The sequence below is a fragment of the Dreissena polymorpha genome, chromosome 3, assembly GCF_020536995.1.
Source record: "Dreissena polymorpha isolate Duluth1 chromosome 3, UMN_Dpol_1.0, whole genome shotgun sequence".
Classification (NCBI taxonomy): domain Eukaryota; kingdom Metazoa; phylum Mollusca; class Bivalvia; order Myida; family Dreissenidae; genus Dreissena; species Dreissena polymorpha.
In genome coordinates this window covers 130,998,441-131,007,983 of record NC_068357.1, presented here as the reverse complement: position 1 = coordinate 131,007,983, position 9,543 = coordinate 130,998,441, and positions in this window count along the sequence as shown.

Genomic DNA, 9,543 nt, shown 5'->3' with positions numbered 1-9,543 from the left:
TGTATTTTGTGACACATTGTGAAATTGCTGATGATGTTTGTCTAAATGTTTCTAGACATAGACCAAATTTATGTTGCTTTAATTTTGAGATTCATGTTGATGACAATATCAGTGATTTAAAAAGATGCATTAACTGGAAAGCTACTAACAGTGATCATGTTTTGCAATATTGTGACACTCTGTGTGAAAAATTATCTAAAGTTGATACAAATAGTGCTAGAGATGCAAATGAATTGTATTCGGTGTTGTGTAGCAGTATGCGTGATTGTGCCAATACATGTTTCCCCACGAAACGTAAAAGGCGTCATTTGAAACCGTTCTGGACAAATGAGCTCACGGAACTACATGCACTTATGAGCTCGTTACGTGCCGTGTGGTGCAGCGCTGGTAGGCCACGGGGCGCGCAGCACATGGAATATCGTGATTATAAAGCGGCTAAAGCACATTTCAGGAGGGCCATGCGGCGGTGCGGTGAACAATTTATGACAGAACTTGACCATAAACTCGAATATGACTCTGTACATGACAGTGTGAGTTTCTGGCGGACAGTAAACTTAAGAAAACGGGGATCCGGTGCCGACATAGGAGGTGGCATCAACTTCGATGGGAAGATGTATAGAAGCCGGGAGGAAATAACGGAGCAGTGGGCGAAATACTTTAAAGACCTGTACACCCCTTCAAGCTCCCCGGACTTTGATTCACACTGGGAGTATGTTGTTAGACAGGGAGTGGAGCAGGCATTGACTAACCTGTCACCGTCTCAAGATGTTTTTGTTTCACCTGAAATGGTTGAGTCTAGTATAAATCAGCTATCTAAAGGAAAGGCCTGTGGTCCCGATGAAATCTATCATGAGCACATGCTGTATGGCAAGAACATTATCGCTGAACCCCTATCACGCTTATATACAGTTATGCTGCGCAGCGGTAATGTACCTGACAAAATGAAGGAAGGTGAGATTATTACACTATTTAAAGGCGGGCGAAAGCGGCGAGACCAGCCTAATAATTACCGAGCAATTACACTATCATCAACGCTGCTAAAGCTTTATGAATCGATTTTATTAAGCCGGTGCAAGGACGGTATACTCGCTTCTATCAGAAAGTTACAAGGTGGATTTCAGGACGGGCTTGGGTGCATAATGACTAGCTTTAGTCTCCGCGAATGTCTATACTATGCAAAAGAGCTTGGATCAAGTGTATATCTATGTTTCCTGGACGCTCGTCAGGCCTTTGACAGGGTATGGCACGATGGACTATTTCATAAACTCTTATCAATTTCCGGTGTTTATGATCCTGATCCAGTCATTGATACTAACACCCTTCTCGCACTTCGTGAAATGTATCGAAACTCAACAAGCCGCGTTCGCCATCGAGGATTGATCTCGGAACCACTACCGATCGGGCAAGGAACCCGTCAGGGAGGCAAAAGTTCGCCGCTGCTGTACCTTATATACATAAATGGCCTGATAGAGAAACTTGAAGAGAGTGGTGATGGCCTGTGCATTTATGACATAAATATGGCTTCGCCTACTGTGGCCGATGATATGGTGCTAATATCATACTCTAAAAATGGACTGGAGAAGATGCTTAAGATTTGCTATGAATATGCAAACAGGTGGAGGTTTCTTTATAACGCATCGAAGTGCTCAGTACTAGTCTATAATAAGAAGACAGAAGAGACTTCAACCTTCTATCTAGGACATGATCGTCTGCCCGCTAGCGACAAGTATACCCATCTTGGTATTGAATGCAACTCTCTTCTGACCACTAATAATGCGATTCATGATGCATGCGTGCGACTGCGAGGAACATACATGAGCTTGTGCTCAAAAGGGGTAGCGCCTGAAAGACTGAGTCCACCAACTCTCTTAACGATATTCAACTCATCCGTTATCACAAAGGCCCTATATGGCTGTGAGCTATGGAACAACAACTCACAAAGTGATCTTGTTCAACTTTCTATTGCACATAACTTTTGCCTGAAACACATGCAAGGGTATGACAGAAGCATCTCAACAGATTATTGCCTGTCAACCCTTAATACCGTCCCGATAGTGAATGAACTGGAAATCAGAAAACTAACATTCTTCGGCCAAATATGCAGATTGAATCCTAAATACCTAGCGAAAGATATCTTCAATAATAGACTTATACGTCACATTGAACTAGAAGGCCAATGCATCGGGTATATCCCTGATGCATACAGGATACTACAAAAGTACGACTTAATGAACGTCTTACGATCATACGTCCAGGATGGAAATTTCCCCACAAAGCGAGAATGGAAAAAAATAGTTGAGCGAAAAGTCGTAATGAACATTACGAACGAAATACAGAGTCGCATCAAAGGCAACGATCAATGGGGAGTAACTGTGCATGTAATAGACTCCAATAATTACTCCCCTCTATGGAGAGTAGCAAAAGACAACCCAAGAATAATTAACGTGTGTAAAACTATATTGAATAGCATTGGTATGTTTGTGTCGAGACAGTATGTACGAGAATGCAGACATTGTTGCCTGAAAACCGTTAATCTCGTAATTCATAAGTTGTGTTATTGCCACCTGTTAGAGGATAAGCGAAAACATTTATGGACAACTCTAATTGAATGCATCGGTATAACGGAATTCTCGCGCTTCATCCACTTAAGTGGCTTAGAACAAAGTGCATCGTTGCTGAAAATGATATCTGAAACTGTTGACTCATATTTTGTGCATTTTAAATTGTGCAAGGCTGCTGTTTGCATCCTGAACTAGTGTTAGACGCTCTGAGCCAGGTTTTGTGTGTCTTTTGTGTTTTTTACACATATGTTGACATGTCTATCCAATCTATATTAGTGTATTTTAACACTATATAGCAGCCTTCCGTGGAAGGCAAAACCTATGACACATGTTAAGTATATTCGTCTATTATGTCTTTATTTTCGCTTTCGCTTTAAGATATATCCTCGGCGAATAAGTTACACTGAACAAAATATGATTTTAATTATTATTTCAATGTGATTATTCTCATTAGGAATTAACAATTATTTATCATCTACATAGTTAGTTATACTTATCTTTGTAAATAATCTAACTGAATGTATTGAGTTGTTTCATTTATGATCTCATGTGTGTGTATATACTTTATTGTACTTCCTTGCTTGTATTATATGTTATGCTCTCCGTGAATGGAGGAAAATAAAAGTCTATCTATCTATCACATCACATACTATGTTTGATAATTCATTCGTTTGTTGGATATTGTTTGCTGTTTTAAACACATATTAGGTCATATCGCAGAGATTTAATTAACCTTACCATGTGTTCATGGGCGAACTCACGTATTCAAGTGCTCTTACGACTATGTGCTCATACCTACTTTCGGGAATTATCATAAAGTATTGTCGTACTTAACGAACAAACATTTCTAAGCTTATTGAATAAGGGACAAAACAATAATCAAAAGTGAAAAAAATTATATGTTCATGGGCATGTGAAATCACATCCGTACACAATTATCATTAACTTAGGAAAGGAAACAACGAAATATAAAGTTTGGTATGATATTCTTGTGAAATTAAAGAGCATGGTGTAATTAAAGAGCATGTTAAGTTTTGAATATATCTGCTGAAACGTAATGTTATGACCCACAAATGTTTTACTGTAACAGAACGTTTGTTAAGATAGGTGGTACAGAAAATACACGTCGAATATTTTTTAAAGATATTTCTTGTTATATTTGATCAAGAATGTAACCAGCCTCCCAGATTCGCTGAATGGGTCAAGTTACCCACGGGTACTACTTCCCCGTACACCCAAATGTTTTTTTCGTACCCAAATTTTTTTCCTACCCAAATTTATTTTCCTACCCAATTGTTTTCCTACCCATTTTTTTTTCGTAACCAAATTTGTGTTCGTACCCAATTTCTTCTTGGCATAACTTTAGTACCCAAAATTTTCGTACACATTTTTTTTCTTACCCAAAATTTTCGTACCCACATACACAATTATGATGATGTAGATAAACTTAAATTGATGCTCGTATATCCATCCTTTTTAAAAGCATCGTCACACCAGTACTGTCAGTACTTTGATTCGAGGGGGGATTCTGATGTGGGGCGTGGGGGATGGTTGGGGTGGAGTCTATTGTGGTATGTCAGGTGCAGGTAAGTGTTGCTTTGTCAAAGTATCAATCAAATCTGATCATAAATAAAGAAGTAATGGCAATTTTAGCAAAATTTAATAATTTAACCTTGAGAGTCAATGTCATTCAAAGGTCAAGGTCAAATTCTACTTGCCAGGTATAGCACCCTTATGATGGTATGATAGTATGCAAGTGTTTTAAGTTTGAAAGCAAATAGCCTTAATACTTAAGAAGTAAAGTGAATCAGTACACACAATTTAAAAAAATATTCAAAGTTACTTAGTCAAAAAGGGCCATAATTCCGTCAAACTGACAATCAGTATTATGCAACTTGTCCTGTACAGTTCCTATATGATAGTTAGCGAGTGGCCCAAGTCTGAAAGCAATAGTTATGACACTTTAGGGGTAAATTGGACCAAAACACAAAACTTAACGCAATTTTCAATGTTCTATGTATAAATGGACCATAATTCTGTCAAAATGCAAGTCAGAATTACATAACTGTGCCTGCACAGTTCCCTTATGATAGTTAGTAAGTGTTGCAAGTATGAAAGCAATACTTTATGATAAAAATGGACCTAAACACAAAACTTAACCAAATTTTCAATTTTCTAAGAATAAAAAGGGCACATAATTCTGTCAAAATGCCAGCCAAAGTTATCTAACTTTTCCTGCGCAGTCCCCTCATATTAGTAAGTGTACCAAGTTTGAATGCAATGGCTTTGATACTTTATGAGAAAAAATTGACCTAAACACAGAACTTAACCGGACGCCGACGCAGACGCCGACGCAGACGCCAAGGTGATGACAATTACTCTTTAAAAAAAAGGAAAGATGAGCTATTAAATGACACTCGTCTTCCCGTCCGACCAATAATGCTATATATCAACAACAACTACCGCGCAAAGATATAACTGGTTCCGAGCATAGCTCTATCCTTACTCCGCCGCTATTACACACCGCGTGGTGGATTACAATAAAGTTGTGATTTTATACAATATAAATTTATATTGTGTTATTTCACTCTTAATTATTTAACTAAACAATATGTTATAAGTTCCATTATTCATAAAAAAAGACGGATAACTGCGAAATTTTTACGATCCACAATTATGTCTAGATCTGGAAAATGATTACATGCGGATGCAGTGTAAAACGTAACGGTATGTTACACAGCAAAAGATTAGATAAACAAACAGATACTGCATCTTCAGATCTCTTGCTATCTAGCCTGTGTCCTTCATTTCCGTCCGATTGCCAAATATGCACGTTGTCATACTCGACAAATCAATGCTTGCACTTACAACCTTGAATGATTGAAACACTAAAGATATAACAAATACAATCATCTGGCATCTTCAGTCATTAATATTATATATCAAATACTGTTACTTGATTTAATCGTTTTTTTGTGGCAAAAAGTGAACTAGAATGATTTTTTAGATATCTACTAATCTTATCTGGACTGGCTCACTAAAACAGTAACCAATGATAGAGCTGAAAAAACTTATCTGCCTGTTTTTTTCAAAGAAATCCATAAGTCAAATAGTATATAACTAAGACACTAAAAAAATAATAACAAAGTACACAATTTCCGTTGCACTGAACGCCATGATTGATGTTGGCACTTGTTGAAATATTTTTGCCGTCCCAACACATTTTAACTGTAGTTTTGCCAATATCGTTTACAGATATCACAAATTCCATGTCGCCAAAATATGTTTTCTTCTCCGTTGTGTACAACATTTTGTTTTCGTACAAAAGATGAACATTTTCAACGGCAATCTCAATCAAAGGACAAACACATATCTTACATATGAACAACAAATTACCCGAGATGCTCGTCATGTGTTTACGGGTTGTCTTAATCATCACTAACTTATACAAGCGTCCCAAGAATTCCAAATCACTGTACGCGTCGAGTTTTTGAAGAGAAATCAAACCTTCTGGGGTATACGACATCAATGATTGATTACATGTAATCGATATATTTTGAAATCGTACTTGCCAACTTTGCTCTAAAAACATTTGAATATCGCTCATCAGTACTGACGGATCAATGTCAGCGTTTTGCACACTCAAGGCGATGGCAAAATAGTCTATGATCACTCTTTCTGATTCATCGATGTGGTTAGCATACACATATAAAATGAGTATCGCCAACGGGGTCTCAATATAAAAGTCACCTGTTGAAAAAACACTTGAACATCATCATTGGTTGAACAGTTTGGTAAAACGATAGGTTTTGATAAGAACAGTCTTACGTATACACCAACCTCGCTGGTGTACCATTTCGGTGATGGGTAAATACACTTACCATGGGTATTGCGCACCTGCCCGACAGGGCAATACAAAACTTTGCAAGTATCCGTGTTCTGTAAGCATGCAATAAAATAAAAATGAGTATATTACTGTAATTATATAAATCATGTTTGTAAATAGTATTTAATTTAAAAAATTTGCACAGCACGTATCAAACGACAGATACGTGACGTAAAAACTTAATACCTTTGTCTGACATGATCGATCTATCACACTAGTAGGATTCGGAACGGTTGCTTCTTGATTCCCATAAAGTAGCATGTCTAATCTGGTTTTCGGTGAAATCTTCAAATAATTTAGAGAACATTCAGCGCTGTGAATAAGCTTGGTATCGCAGATAAAACATGAAATCTTTTTGAAAACGTGAATATCGTCATAAGGGTATACGAAATATGCACGACATGATTTTGGGAACGTTGCAAAACTGAGGATGTTGTCAATATTTGACGGAGAAGGATTGTTGCATACAATGTAGGAATTCCACACATTTACGTCCGTAATGCCATTACATTTCCCCAGTGATTCTCTTGTAGGGACGAGCAGTAAATGGTTCCGTTGCAAGAAGTCACCATAGAAAATGTGTCCCGAAGTGCGGAATTTTCATTGTTTTGATCGGAGCACTGAATCACACATTCTTCATCTTGATGCCTTCCTGGAAAGTGTATTTCTTTGAAGCAACACTCGTTGTTGAACACACATCCTTCGTCACATGTGCAATCTGTTAAGTAATACAACTCTCTTGTTGTTGTTTTTCAATCTTACTGACTACTGATCACTAAATTTGGCGGAATGACATGCCTCGCTATTAATATCGTGTAAATGATTGCAGACTTAAAATCAAGTAAAGTCAACCAGGACAAAAAAATATTTCACTTAACTGCTTCAATTTATCAATGTAACGCTTGACCTGACAAGAGCGCAACGGAAAGGACCTATTATCATAGCTTTCACTCAACAAATACGCCAGTTTTTACTGGATAAAATCTAATTCGGCGGGTTATTTATCCTCTTCTGGGTTAAATTTTTATAATACCATAATATCCAGACACCTTTTTAGAAAAACCGTCTCAAATACGTATGATGTGCGCGAAAAATATGTCGACTTATGAAAAAAGAAACTGTCAATCAACTCTATTCTCTTCACATAATCTGTTAAAACCAACATAAAATGTTTTTAGATAATGTTGTCAACACTTTCTTAAGAGCTTGCATTTACTAATCGATTAAGAAAAGTAAGTATTTTTTATTTTGTTTTTAAATATAACATTTTTATAATCTCCATGTTCATCGTACTGTATATTATTTTAAGGATACGAAAACGACTACGCTTTTCACGGCGATGACGTCATGTCATGCATATTAGCACTCTGTTGTATTCAATGTTTATGAAGTTGGTTCAACACTCATGATTATTGATAGCTATCAGTCAAACATACCCGTTCAAACGTATATAAGTATTATAATAAAACGATAAAAACCATCGGAAATAAAAATGGGTATCACGTATACCTATGTTATTTATCCAGAACAAATAAGAACACAACTTTCAAAATCACATATCACAAACAGTGGAAGCGCTCTAAAAAAGAAATGTAATTACAGGACAAACACCGAAAACCATGTAATCCTCTTGAGCCTCGTTCGTTATGTTAAGCCGATTATCAACAGCGTTATCTGCAGCAATATTTGCAAAAATTAATAATACAAGCAAAACAGTTAAGACTAATGAAACACACTTATATTTCTCCATTCTGCAATATTACTTTGGCGAATGTAATGATCAAGCATTTAGTTGTTTATTTTTTCTAAAATAAAAGTCGCTATTTATACTTCATTCAAACCGTGACATAACTAACGCCCAATACTGATTTGACACATAAAAGTTCAAAGGCGTCAAGCCGCTGGATGAATGCGTCAATGTCCGAAGTTCGCGACACCATGGATGTGCTATTTTCACCGTGTGAAAACATCAAACAAGATATCAATGGGGACGTACATAAATGAAATATGCATTATTATTGAGAGGACAACCTTTTAGAAGCACAGCATCATTCTCTTTTTTTTTTTGAGGATGGCGACTTCACACTTATCCGAATGACCATACATATATGCAAACTTCTAAACAGTACCAGCATATGTAAAAAATGCTTTTGTAAAGAGTGCAGGCAAATAAAACATAAGTTTGTGATGACAAAATGTGCATAATACAATGTTTTAATATATATAAAGTGTTACGTATGGTAAATGAAATATATTTAAATTAAAATTAGAGAATGTTAATATACGCAAAAAATGTACGCAAAATTCAAGGAAAAGTAAAAACCAACATATAAACTCGAACTAAACTCTTAAAACAACAATCGGTACTATTTCTTTTTAATAACTTAATCATTAATTAATTGTTATGTTTTTTTTTATTGACGTAGGCATGCAACGATACGCGTGTTGGTTAATTATTCTTAAACATGTTTTTTAGTTAATGGATTTGAATTAAGTTGCTATTATAATAATTATTTGTATTGTACATTGCTTAATATTCGTTCTATAATTTGAATGTATTGTGTTATTTGGAGAATCGTGTGTGTCATCGTTAACGCCTCCGTATTTGTCGTATGTATGAAAAATAAACTGTGGAAAAGACGCATGTCTCAGTGATACTTATCCACATGAAATTATGTAATACAATTCTCGATTTTGATGTTGTCCACAATTCAACGTTAACACAAATGAATGCTTCGAGATACGTTATGACGTCCATTACCAGGCCGGGAATGCGGATACTTTGATAAGTGATGGCACTTCAAAACAGAGAACAACAAAAGCCACGCGCGAGAGAAAAGTTCTTTAGCCTTTTGTATTTATGTTCTGTTCATTTGGTTTTCAGACGCAGAATATTGTTTGGTTGATTAATAAATGTTAAACCATGTTACCTTTTAGTAAATATTAACGTATTTGAGAAAATGTAAATGTTTTAAGAGTCGGATTCAAATTTTTCATGGACACTTCTTTAACCGATCATCTTAAAGTCAATTGAACCTCTATTCCCGATAAATCGAAACTTTTTACCTGATAAAACTTACTTTATTTAGTAAATCA